At 38.3% G+C, this 12,223-nt stretch overlaps 1 long non-coding RNA gene across 1 annotated transcript in view; it reads right to left on the bottom strand.

The window, feature by feature from the left end:
- Positions 1-6,855, bottom strand: part of LOC141584148 (uncharacterized) — a 48,987-nt gene extending 42,132 nt beyond the window's left edge. Inside the window, exon 1 of the long non-coding RNA XR_012517089.1 lies at positions 6,843-6,855. This is a non-coding gene — a long non-coding RNA (uncharacterized LOC141584148). The remainder of the gene's footprint in view (positions 1-6,842) is intronic.
- Between the last annotated feature and the right edge of the window lie 5,368 nt (positions 6,856-12,223).

Below are 12,223 nucleotides of genomic sequence, written 5' to 3'. Positions count from 1 at the left end.
TTTAGAAAGCCTTGGAACATATATAGGTGACATGACTAATGCCATCCTTAGGGGCCCCAGTCAACTATTTAGTTCCCTTATCTAAGACTGACACTTCAGAAGGATTCCCCCACATTTGAAACGACCTTTCTGTGATATTATTCCATCACATAGAATCTTTTCCTCATGTAAAAGGATCAGAACTGAAGGTTCGTTTGTATTTTTTTAAATGTAAAGAAGGCAAAGCTTGTATGACCTGAGTTATGCTCTGTGATATCCCCAGATTTTTCAACCTGGTGAGATATCGACTCTTTCTTGAATTAGCTCCTATTCCATGTTCAAGAGGATTACAACCATCACCCTTGGGGCCCCCCTTTGGGATGCATCTGGTAGACCCCTGGCCCCCTATTTTCTGTTTGCTCTTCATGGAGAGTGGTTGAGCTCTTAAACCTCTGCCTGTGCTCTTTGGGATAGGGAATCTTCCCACAACCCATTCAACAACGTGTTTAAAAAAAAAAAAAAAAAAAAAAAAAAAAAAAAAAAAAAAAAAAAAAAAAAAAACACTTGCCGCTCACCAACTAATGGATATGACAGAAAAAAACAATTATATGTCATTTATCATTTCCACCCCACCATGTCTCCTGAAAAGAGTGAATCCTAGAAACTAGAAGAGCTTTTTAATCAGCTGAGCCACACATTATGGTTCTCAAAATAATGGGCTTTCACATGTTGATGGCAATGCGATGAAAGACGTTTTCCAAACACTTTTCACCAGGACTCACAATATGAAATACATTTTGCACTACAGTCCCCCACCAACACATACCATTTTAATTTCCTTTTTTTAAAAAAAATTATTTCATTTTTTAGAAATGGCAGTGTCACCCACTAAATGGATTTCATAATTCACTATTTGGTTTACAATCCAGTCTGAAAAATATGGAAGTAGGTTTAGGTAGAGGGGTGTGTGTGTGTGTGTGTGAGAGAGAGAGAGAGAGAGAAAGAGAGAGAGAGAGAGAGACAGGAGAAAGAGATGCAGATATGGGTCAGGAAGGGTCAAAAAAAAAAAAAAAAAGAAAGGAGGAATGGTCTATAGCCTAAGGGTAACTTTGGAGTGGATCGTACATATTTTTAATGAGGATTTTTATCTCTCCCCTCTTGATTTCCAGTAAAATCTACCTCAGTGATGCTCTGCAGAGTGCGTCATCCTGGGGGACAGAGTGTATAACAAAGAGCTAACCTGATTCAAGGTTGGCAGGGAATGAAACCAGAGGCTGCCCAGGAGACCAGAAGTGTGTGGACTGGGTATGTGAAAGGGCCAACTGTGTAAATATCATAGCATTCCATGCACTGGGAATTCAGCAGAATTTAGAGAGTGGAAGGTGACTGTGATGGAAAATTTTTTCCCATTCTGTAGGTTGCCTGTTCACTCTGATGCTAGTTTCTTTTGCTGTGCAGAAGCTCTTTAGTTTAATTAGATCCCATTTGTCAATTTTGGCATTTGTTGCCAATGCTTTTGGTGTTTTAGTCATGAAGTCTTTGCCCATGCCTATGTCCTGAATAGTATTGCCTAGGTTTTCTTCTAGGGTTTTTATAGTTTTAGGTCTTACATTTAAGTCTTTAATCCATCTTGAGTTAATTTTTGTATAAGGTGTAAGGAAGGGGTCCAGTACCAGTTTTCTGCATATGGCTAGCCAGTTTTCCCAGCACCGGTTATTAAATAGAGAATCTTTTCCCCATTGCTTGTTTTTCTCAGTTTTGTCAAAGATCAGATGGTTGTAGATGTGTGGGGTTATTTCTGAGGTCTCTATTCTGTTCTATTGGACTATATATCTGTTCTGGTATCAGTACTATGCTATTTTGGTTACTGTAGCCTTGTAGTATAGTTTGAAGTCAGGTAGCATGATGCCTCAAGCTTTGTTCTTTTTATTTAGGATTGTCTTGGCTATATGGGCTTCTTTTTTGTTCCATATGAAATTTAATGTAGTTTTTTTCTAATTATGTGAAGAAAGTAAATGGTAGCTTGATGGGGATATCATTGAATCTATAAATTACTTTGGGCATTATGGCCATTTTCATAATATTGATCCTCTATCCATAAGCATGGAATATTTTTCCATTTGTTTGTGTCCTCTCATTTCTTTGAGCAATGGTTTATAGTCCTTTTTGAAGAGTTTCTTCACATCCCTTGTAAATTGTATTCCTTGATATTTTCTTCTCTTTGTAGCAATTGTGAATGGGAGTTCCCTCATGATTTGGCTCTCTGTTTGTCTATTATGGGTGTATAGAAATGCCTGTGATTTTTGCACATTGATTTTATAACCTAAGACTTTGCTGAAGTTGCTTATCAGCTTAAGGAGATTTTGGACTGAGACGATGGGATATTCTAAATATACAATCATGTCATCTGCAAATAGAGACAATTTGACTTCCTGTCTTCCTATTTGAATACACTTTATTTCTTTCTCTTGCCTGACTGCCCTGGCTGGAACTTCCAATACTATGTTGAATAAGAGTGAGGAGAGAGGGCATCCTTGTCTTGTGCCGGTTTTCACAGGGAATGCTTCTAGCTTTTTCCCATTCCGTACGATATTGGCTGTGGTTTTGCCATAAATAGCTATTATTTTGAGGCATGTTCCATCAATATCAAGTTTATTAAGAGTTTTTAGCATGAAGGGGTGTTGAATTTTATCAAAGGCCTTTTCTGCATCTATTGAGATAATCATGTGGTTTTTGTCATTGGTTCTGTTTATGTGATGGATTACATTTATTGATTTCCTTATGTTGAACCAGCCTTGCATCCCAGGGATGAAGCCTACTTGATGGTGGTGGATAAGCTTTTTGATGTGCTGCCAGTATTTTATTGAGGATTTCCACATGGATGTTCATCAGGAATATTGTCCTGAAATTTTCTTTTTTTGTTGTGTCTCTGCCAGGTTTTGGTATCAGGATGATGCTAACCCCATAAAATGAGTTAAGGAGGCGTCCCTCTTTTTCTGTTGTTTGGAATAGTTTCAGAAGGAATGGTATCAGCTTTTCTTTGTACCTCTGGTAGGATCCAGCTGTGAATCCATATAATCCTGGACTTTTTTTTTTTTTTCTTTTTGGTTGGTAGGCTATTGATTACTCCCTCAATTTCAGAACTTGTTATTGGCATATTCAGGGATTCAACTTCTTCCTGGTTTAGACATGTGAGGGTGTGTGTGTCCAGGAGTTTATCCATTTCTTCTAGATTTTCTAGTTTATTTGTGTAGAAGTATTTATAGTATTCTCTGACAGTAGTTTGTATTTCTGTGGGATCAGTGGTACTTTCCTTTATCATTTTTTATTGTGTCTATTTGACTCTTCTCTTTTCTTCTTTATTAGTCTGGCTAGGGGGCTATCTATTTTTTTTTTTTTTATCTTTTCAAAACACCAGCTCCTGTATTCATTGATTTTTTGAAGGGTTTCTTGTGTCTCTATGTCCTTCAGTTCTGCTCTGATTTTAGTTATTTTTTGTCTTCTTCTAGGTTTTGAATTTGTTTGCTCTTGCTTCTCTAGTTCTTTTAATTGTGATGTTAGGGTGCCAATTTTAGATCTTTTCTGCTTTCTCCTGTGGGCATTTAGTGCTATAAATTTCCCTCTAAACACTGCTTTGCCTATGTCCCAGAGATTCTGGTACATTGTGTCTTTGTTTTCACTGGTTTTGAAGAACTTATTTATTTCTGCCTTAATTTTGTTATTTACTGAGTAGTCATTTAGGAGCAAGTTGTTCAGTTTAAATGTAGTTGTGCAGCTTTGAGTGAGTTTCTTGATCCTGAGTTCTATTTTGATTGTACCATGGTCTGAGAAACTGTTTGTTATGATTTCCATTCTTTTGCATTTGCTGAGGAGTGTTTTACTTCCAATTATGTGGCCAATTTTAGAATAAGTGCAATGTGATGCTGAGAAGAATGTATATTCTGTAGATTTGGAGTGGAGAGTTCTGTAGATGTCTATTAGGTCCACTTGGTCCAGAGCTGAGTTCAAGTCCTGAATATCCTTGTTAATTTTCTGTCTCATTGATCTGTCTAATATTGGCAGTGGGGTGTTAAAGTCTCAAACTATTACTATTTGGGAGTCTAAGTCTCTTTGTAGGTCTCTAAGAACTTGCTTTATGCATCTGGGTGCTCCTGTATCAGGTGCATATATATTTAGGATAGTTAGCTATTTTTGTTGCATTGATCCCTTTACCATTATGTAATGTCTTTTCTATCTTTCTTGGTTTAAAATCTGTTTTATCAGAGACTAGGATTGGAACCCCTGCTTTTTTTTTCTTTCCATTTGCTTGTTAAGTATTGCTGCATCCCTTTAGTTTGAGCCTATGTGTGTCCTTTCACGTGACATGATTTTCCTGAATACAGCACACCAGTGGGTTGTGACTTTTTATCCAATTGGCCAGTCTACATCTTTTAATTGTGGCATTTAGCCCATTTACATATAAGGTTAATACTGTTATATGTGAATTTGATGTTATTATTATGATGCTAGCTGGTAATTTTGCCTGTTAGTTGATGCAGTTTCTTCACAGTGTCAATGGTCTTTACAATTTGGTACGGTTTTATAGTGGCTGGTACCAGATTTTCCTTTTCATGTTTAGTGCTTCCTCTAGGAGCTCTTGTAAGGCAGGCCTGATGGTGACAAAACCTCTCAACATTTGCTTGTCTGTATAAGATTTTATTTCTCCTTCACGTATGAAGCTTAGTGTGGCTGGATATGAAATTCCGGGTTGTAAATTCTTTTCTTTAACAATATTGAATATTGGGCCCCATTCTCTTCTGGCTTGCAGGATCTCTGCAGAGAGATCCACTGTTAGCCCGATGGGCCTCCCTTTGTGGGTAACCTGAACTTTCTCTCTGGCTGCCCTTAACATTTTTTCCTTCATTTCAACCTTGGTGAATCTGATGATTATGTGTCTTGGGGTTGCTCTTTTCAAGGAGTATCTTTTTGGTGTCTCTGTATTTCCTGAATTTGAATGTTGACTTGTCTTTCTAGGTAGGGGAAATTTTCCTGGATAATATCCTAAAGAGTGTTTTCCAACTTGGTTCCATTCTCATCACTTTCAGGTACAGCCATCAAATATAAGTTTGGTCTTTTCACATTGTCCTAGATTTCTTGGAGGCTTTGTTCATTCTTTATCATTTTTTTTCTCTAATCTTGTCTTTGCACTTTATTCCATTAAGTTGGTCTTCAATCTCTGATATCATTTCTTCCACTTGATAGATTCAGCCATTGATACTTGTGTATGATTCACAAAGTTCTCATGCTGTGTTTTTCAGCTTCATCAGGTCATTTATATTCTTTTCTAAACTGGTTATTCTAGTTAGCAATTCCTCTAAGCCTTTTTCAAGGTTCTTAGCTTCCTTGCATTGGGTTAGAACATGCTCCTTTAGCTCGGAGCTTAGTTTGTTATTATCCACCTTCTGAAGCCTACTTCTGTCAATTCCTCAAATTCATTCTTCATCCAGTTTTGTTCCCTTGCTGGCGAGGAGTTGTGATCCTTTGGAGGAGAAGATGTGTTCTGGTTAGTGGAATTTTCAGGCTTTTTGTGCTGGTTTTTCCTCATCTTCTTAGATTCATCTACCTTTGGTCTTTGATGTTGGTGACCTTCAGATGTAGATGCCCTTTTTGTTGATGTTGGTGCTATTCCTTTCTGTTTGTTAGTTTTCCTTCTAACAGTCAGACTTCTCTGATGCAGGTCTGCTGGAGTTTGCCAGAGGTCCACTCTAGATCCTGTTTGCCTGGGTATGAGCAGAGGCTGCAGAACGGCAAAGATTTCTGCCTTTTCTTCCCTCTGGAAGCTTTGTCCTAGAGGTCACCTGCCAGATGCCAGCTGGAGCTCTCCTGTATGTGAGGTGTCTTTCAACCCTTGCTGGGAGGTGTCTCCCAGGCAGGAGGAATGGAGGTCAGGGACCCACTTGAGGAGGCAGTCTGTCCCTGAGCAGAGCTCAAGCACTGTGCTGGGAGATTTGCTGCTCTCTTCAGAGCTGGCAGGCAGAAAGGTTTAAGTCTGCTGAAGCTGCACCCACAGCCTTCCCTTCACCTAGGTGCTCTGTGCCAAGGAGAAGGGAGTTTTATCTATAAGCCCCTGACTGGGGCTACTGCCTTTCTTTCAGAGATGTCCTGCCCAGAGAGGAGGAATCTTGAGAGGCAATCTGGCTACAGTGGCTTTGCAGAGCTGCAGAGGGCTCTACCCAGTTCAAAATTCCCCACAGCTTTGTTTACACTGTAAGGGGAAAACCATCTACTCAAGCCTCAGTAATGGCGGACATCCCTCCCCCCACCAATCTTGAGCATCCCAGGTCGACTTCAGACTGCTGTGCTGGCAGCAAGAATTTCAAGCCATAGATCTTAGTGTGCTGGGCTCCATGGGGGTGAGATCTGCTAAGCAAGACCACTTGGCTCCCTGGCTTCAGCCCCTTTCTCAGGGGAGTGAACAGTCTGTCTTGCTGGCATTCTAGGTGCCACTGGGGTATGGAAAACACACACACACACACACACACACACACACACACACACACACAACAACAAAAAACTCCTGCAGCTACCTCAGTGTCTGCTCAAATGGCCGCCCAGTTTTTTGCTTGAAACCCAGGGGCCTGGTAGCATAGACACCATAGGGAATCTCCTAGTCTGCAGGTTGCAAAGACCATGGAAAAAGCATAGTATCTGGGCTGGAGTGCACCGTTCCTCATGGCACAGTCCCTCATGGCTTTTCTTGGCTAGGGGAGGGAGTTCCCAACCCCCTGCACTTCCCAGGTGAGGTGATGTCCCACCCTGCTTTGGCTCGCCCTCCGTGGGCTGCACCTACTGTATAACCAATCCCAGTGAGATGAGCTAGGTACCTCAGTTGGAAATGCAGAAATCACCGCCTTCTGCGTTTATCTCACTGGAGCTGCAGACGGAGCTGTTCCTATTCCGCCATCTTGCCAGCCACCTTCTGTTTTGTTCTCTAGTTACAAATTTAAAAAAAACATATGTTTTGTGAGAGGTAAATTTTTTTGTTTTTTAATAATATTAATACATATGGATTAGAAAAATTAAACAGAGCTAAAATTAATGATAAAAGTATGAGAGAAGATATCAGTTCTTGAAATGGCACAAAAGCTTGAATCATAAATTTATCAATAAACACATGATTTATGTTTGTATCCCTTATGGTCACATGAGTTACATATTGACACTATGTTGAGCCTCTTCTCCATTAAAAATATACTGTGCATATGTTATATATACATACATATATTACTTATGTGCATACATAAAAGCCCACCCACAATAAAGAAATATAGTGATTTATGCTTTATATCTGTTTGCATGTTATATCATTTTATTTGTCTAAGAGTAGTAAAGAAGGAACATGTATTTAACATTTCATCGATTACACACATATGTAATTTAAATCATATATTGGGATAGTGTTGATTCCATAGTTTAAAACAAATTATACACCTATTTCTCAAAAGTGTGTGACCATCTTGAACATCTTAGGGTAAAAAAAGATCTCAATCTAAGTTCATAAAAAGTATAGAAAACTATGAATACTGAATGTGCAGCCAGATTATGAAAATCATATGGCCAGAGCCTTCTGTTCACCTCTCAATTTCTTAAAAGAATTATTCACAGCACTTAGCTCAGTGCTGTGCACCTAATAGGTAATTGAAGTATGGACCTGACTGTTGATCAAGTTACATTAAGACAAGTTAAGACTTTACTATAATTCTTTCATGTACATACAAACACACACACACACACACACACACACACACACACACACACACATCTGCAGTCAGATTAATGCTTCATTTATCTGACGTTATTTTTAGTACTTTTCCCAAATAAATAAAGCTCATCCATTTAAAGTGACGTTTCTTTAATCTGGATCACAAAACTTTCTAAAAGAAAATACACACTACTCTACCATCTTAAACAGAAAATTCTCAACATGGTATAGACTGTAAACAGTGACTCATGATGGTTCCAATTATGAGCATCAGTCATTTTACTGGGTCCTCACATTCTGTTGAGAATCTTTTAGCGATCATCAGGCTATTTATTATTTTTAAGCTGCTTTCTAAATGGCTGAGGCAGTGAGGCCTCTCCCCTTCCTAACAGCACTTTACTTCTGCTGGCAACTTTTGCTCCCAGAAAAAAACTCACATTTCTGCCTGGGAAGGATCCAGGTACAGGACAAATCTTTTGGTAGCTGTAGCCATCACCCTGGTTAGATTCTTAGGGAAACAAAAAGGCAGCTCTACTCAGGAGTAAAACACACTGAAGGGCAATACTCCCAGACTACAGCTCTCCTTATTTTGCCCCTCTAGGGTTCTCCAGACTGCTCCATGCCCTTGCACCCTGTAGAGAGGCCCGTGAACTGACCACTTAATCAGACCACGCAGGCTGCTCCCCTATTTATGGGAAAGGTTTGTTGGGTGAATACCCTTGTACGAAAAACAAGGGAACCTTATGATCAAAGATCATCTCATGTTGAAGAAAAGCTGAGTCCATAAAAGGATTGGATGAATAAAGATATCAGTTGTAATTGAGAGAATAGAAATAGTATTTTTAAAAGGTATAATTAGTATCCACAGAGTTTTAAGAAGATAATTCATTTAGAAACCAAGAATAGGCTACTACAAAAAAAGAGAAGCCTTCAAACAACAAGAAAGAATATTTGGAAACTTTAAAAATAACAGTTTTCAAAATAAAACAGCCATATCAACCACAAAACAAAGGAGCCTAAAGATGAAGATGGTGGTCTAAAATCTACAAGGAAGCAAACAGCTCATAATGTAGAGCAGTAAGTCAATGAGATGGAAAATGTGATAGGAAAGTCAGGAGACACAGAGGGGAAATCTACCGAATCTGGTATATGTCCAATAAAAGTTTTAGAAGGAGAGAATAGAGACAAGGGAGGGAAGAAAACAATCAAAGAAAGAAGGGATAAAATTTCCCTGGCTTGAGGAGCATTAAGAATCTGCAGGTTGGAAGGGATTCGTAAGCTCTCAACAAAATGCCGAGAAAGGTTCTACCCTGGGTTGGACACAGTGGCTCACACCTGTAATCCCAGCACTTAGGGAGGCCGACGTTGGCGGATCACAAGGTCAAGAGATTGAGACCATCCTGGCCAACATGGTGAAACCCTGTCTCTACTAAAAATACAAAAATTAGCTGGACGTGGTGGTGCATGCCCGTAGTCCCAGCTACTTGGGAGGCTGAGGCAGGAGAATCACTTGAACCCAGGAGACGGAGGTTGCAGTGAGCCAAGATCATACCACTGCACTCCAGCCTGACAAAAGAGGGAGACTTTGTCTCAAAAAAAAAAAAAAAAAAAAAAAATCCAGCCTGGGAATAGGAAATATTGCAGTATTTCTAAAAATAAAAAAGAAAAGTTTAAACGTTTCTAAAAGGGAACTTGAATCAGTAACATCAGACTACTTGTTGCTAATAGTAGATACTAGAGGTCAGTTAAGTAATGCAAATATACACATTTGGAGACAAGCAAGGGACCCAGAAAATGCACCTGTGTATCATGCAAGGAAGCTGGAGGAAGACACTGCTGGTTCTTTGCCCAATATAATTATTACCTTCTTTTCCTAACAGAACCCCAATTTCTGAGGTGGGGTGCGGTGGGTAACCAATGTACCCAGCTAGAATTATTTACGTCACCAGACTCTTTTGAAGATAAGAGTGGCCATACGACCCAGCTGTGGCCAGTAAGTGTAAGCAGAAGTTGAGCTTGAATTGAACCTTTCTGGATGCCTTGTTCATCATAAAAACAAACTTACCATTCTGACTGTTTCATGCCTTTGCCCTTTTCTCACCTCGGTTTTGGAATGTGAACTTGCTGTCTGGAGGCACACACTGTCTTGTGAGTAAAAGGACTGAAGCCTACATTGTAAGAAAGCTAATAGAAAAGAGTGGAGAGAGCCTGGATCCTTGATGAAAAGCAAAATCATGAAAGTATTAAAATAAAGGTGGGAAGTTTTTAAAAATAATTTTATAGGAGAAAAGACTATTATAAGTATGACACAAAATTCAGAAGCCATAAAAAGAAAGACTTAAGAAAAATTTTATATTTCCGTATCAGAGAAAATAACCCCACAAAAAGTCAAATAATTAATGATGGACTGGAAAGAATGTAACTGCAACTCATTTCATAAAATGCTAATTTCCTCAATATATAGTAAGATTGCTACAGAAAAAAAAAAGACTTAGAAAAATAGGCTCAGTGGCTCATGCCTGTAATCCCAGCACTCACTTGAGCCCAGGAGTTTGAGACCAGCCTGGGTAACATAGGGACACCCTGTCTCTACAAAAAAAACACAAAACTTAGACAGGCATAGTGGCACACACCTGCAGTCCCAGCTATTCAGGAGACTTGAGGTGTGAGGATCAAGCCCAGGAGGTCAAGGCTGTAGTATCCATGATGGCTACTAAAAAACAGAGTGAGGCTTTGTTTAAAAAAAAAAAAAAAGACAAATAGGCAAAAGATAAGAACATAAAAATAGCTCACACAAAAAGGATTATGAACACTCATATGAAAATTTGTTAAATTCATAATTAGAGTAATGCAACTGAAACTATGGGAAATATATATATGAAATGTATGTATATATATGCATATATATATATATATATTCTTGTTTGAACTTACATATTCATAAATATTCTGGACAGATAAGTAGGAAAATTGCCCCTAAATGGAGGAACTAAATGATTAAGAGATAATGACAGATCAAATGTTTACTTTTCACCAAATACAACTCTTTTTAAATTAACTATTTTATTTTGAAATAATTTTAGGTTCACAGGTAGTTGTAAGAAAGAATACAGTGAGATTCCTTATGCCTTTTACCCAGTTTATCCCGGTGGTAACAACTTGCAAAACTATAGTACAAAATCCACACCTAGAATATGGATGTTCACACATTCAAGATGTAGCACATTTTTGTCACCACAAGATCCCCTATGCTGCTCTTTTATAGCCACACTCATTTCCCTCTCACTACCAATGCCTCCTTAATCCCTCGTAACTACAAATTAGTTCTCTACTTCTATAATTTTTCATTTTGAGAATGTTATACAAACGGAAACATACAATGTGTAACCTTTTAGAATTGGCTGTTTTTCCTCAGTGTAATTCTCTGGAGAGAACTGTCCAAGTTGAGTGCATTAATATTTTGTTCTTTTTTATTGCTGAATAATGTTCATTAGTGTGGGTAGATGCCACAGTTTTTTTTAACTATTTATCCCTTCAAGGATGTTGGGGTCAATCCCAGGTTTTGACTAATTTGAATAAAGCTGCTGTCATCCTTTGTGTAGATATTTTTGTTGGAATACAAGTTTTTCTTTCTCTGGCATGAATATCAAGAGTGTGACTGATGGGTGGTATTGTAGTTGCATGGCTAGTTTTCTCAGAAACTACCAAACTCCCGCGGCTGCATCATTTTACATTTCTACCGCCAATGTGTGAGTAATCAGTCCAGTTTCTCCACATCCTCTTCAGCGTTTGCTTATGTCACTATGTCTTCTTTCAGCCGTTTTGATAGGTGTTTAGTAGTATCTCTTTGTGGTTTTAATTTTCATGTTCCTAATGGTGGATGATTTTTATGTAAACTTTTCATGATATTCACCATTTGTATATTCTCTACATAAACAATTATTATTTCTACACAAACAATCATGTCATTGATGAAATGGCTCTTCCCCATGTCTTAATTGGATATATTTTTTTGTTTTACTGTTGAGTTTAGAGCATTCTTTATATATTCCAGATACTATGCCTTTGTCAGATAAGTAGTTTGCAAATATTTTCTCCCTGTCCATAGCTTCTCTTTTTATTATCTTAACAAGATCTTTTGCTGAACAAAGGTTTTACATTTTAATGTAATGCAATTTATCATTTTTTTCCTTTATGGGTTGATATTCTGGTATGAAGCCTAAAAGTTGTTTGCTTAGCCCTAGATTCTGAAGATTTGCTTCTCCGTTTTACAAAAGTTTTATAATTTTATGACTTATATTTAATGCCAGTAGCCATTTTGAGCTAATTTTTGTATGAGGTATGAGATTTAGATCAATGTTCTTTTTTATGGGGGGAGGTGTTATGGATGCCCAATTGTTCCAGCACCGTTTATTGAAAAGGCTATCCTTCCTTCAGGAACTTGCTTTTGCACCTTTGTCACAAATCCATTAGGCATATTTGTGTGACTCTGTTTCTGAGTTC

The sequence above is a fragment of the Saimiri boliviensis genome, chromosome 4, assembly GCF_048565385.1.
Source record: "Saimiri boliviensis isolate mSaiBol1 chromosome 4, mSaiBol1.pri, whole genome shotgun sequence".
NCBI classification, from domain to species: Eukaryota; Metazoa; Chordata; class Mammalia; order Primates; family Cebidae; genus Saimiri; species Saimiri boliviensis.
The sequence above is the reverse complement of the archived record's forward strand: the minus strand, read 5'-3'. Positions and strand labels throughout refer to the sequence as shown.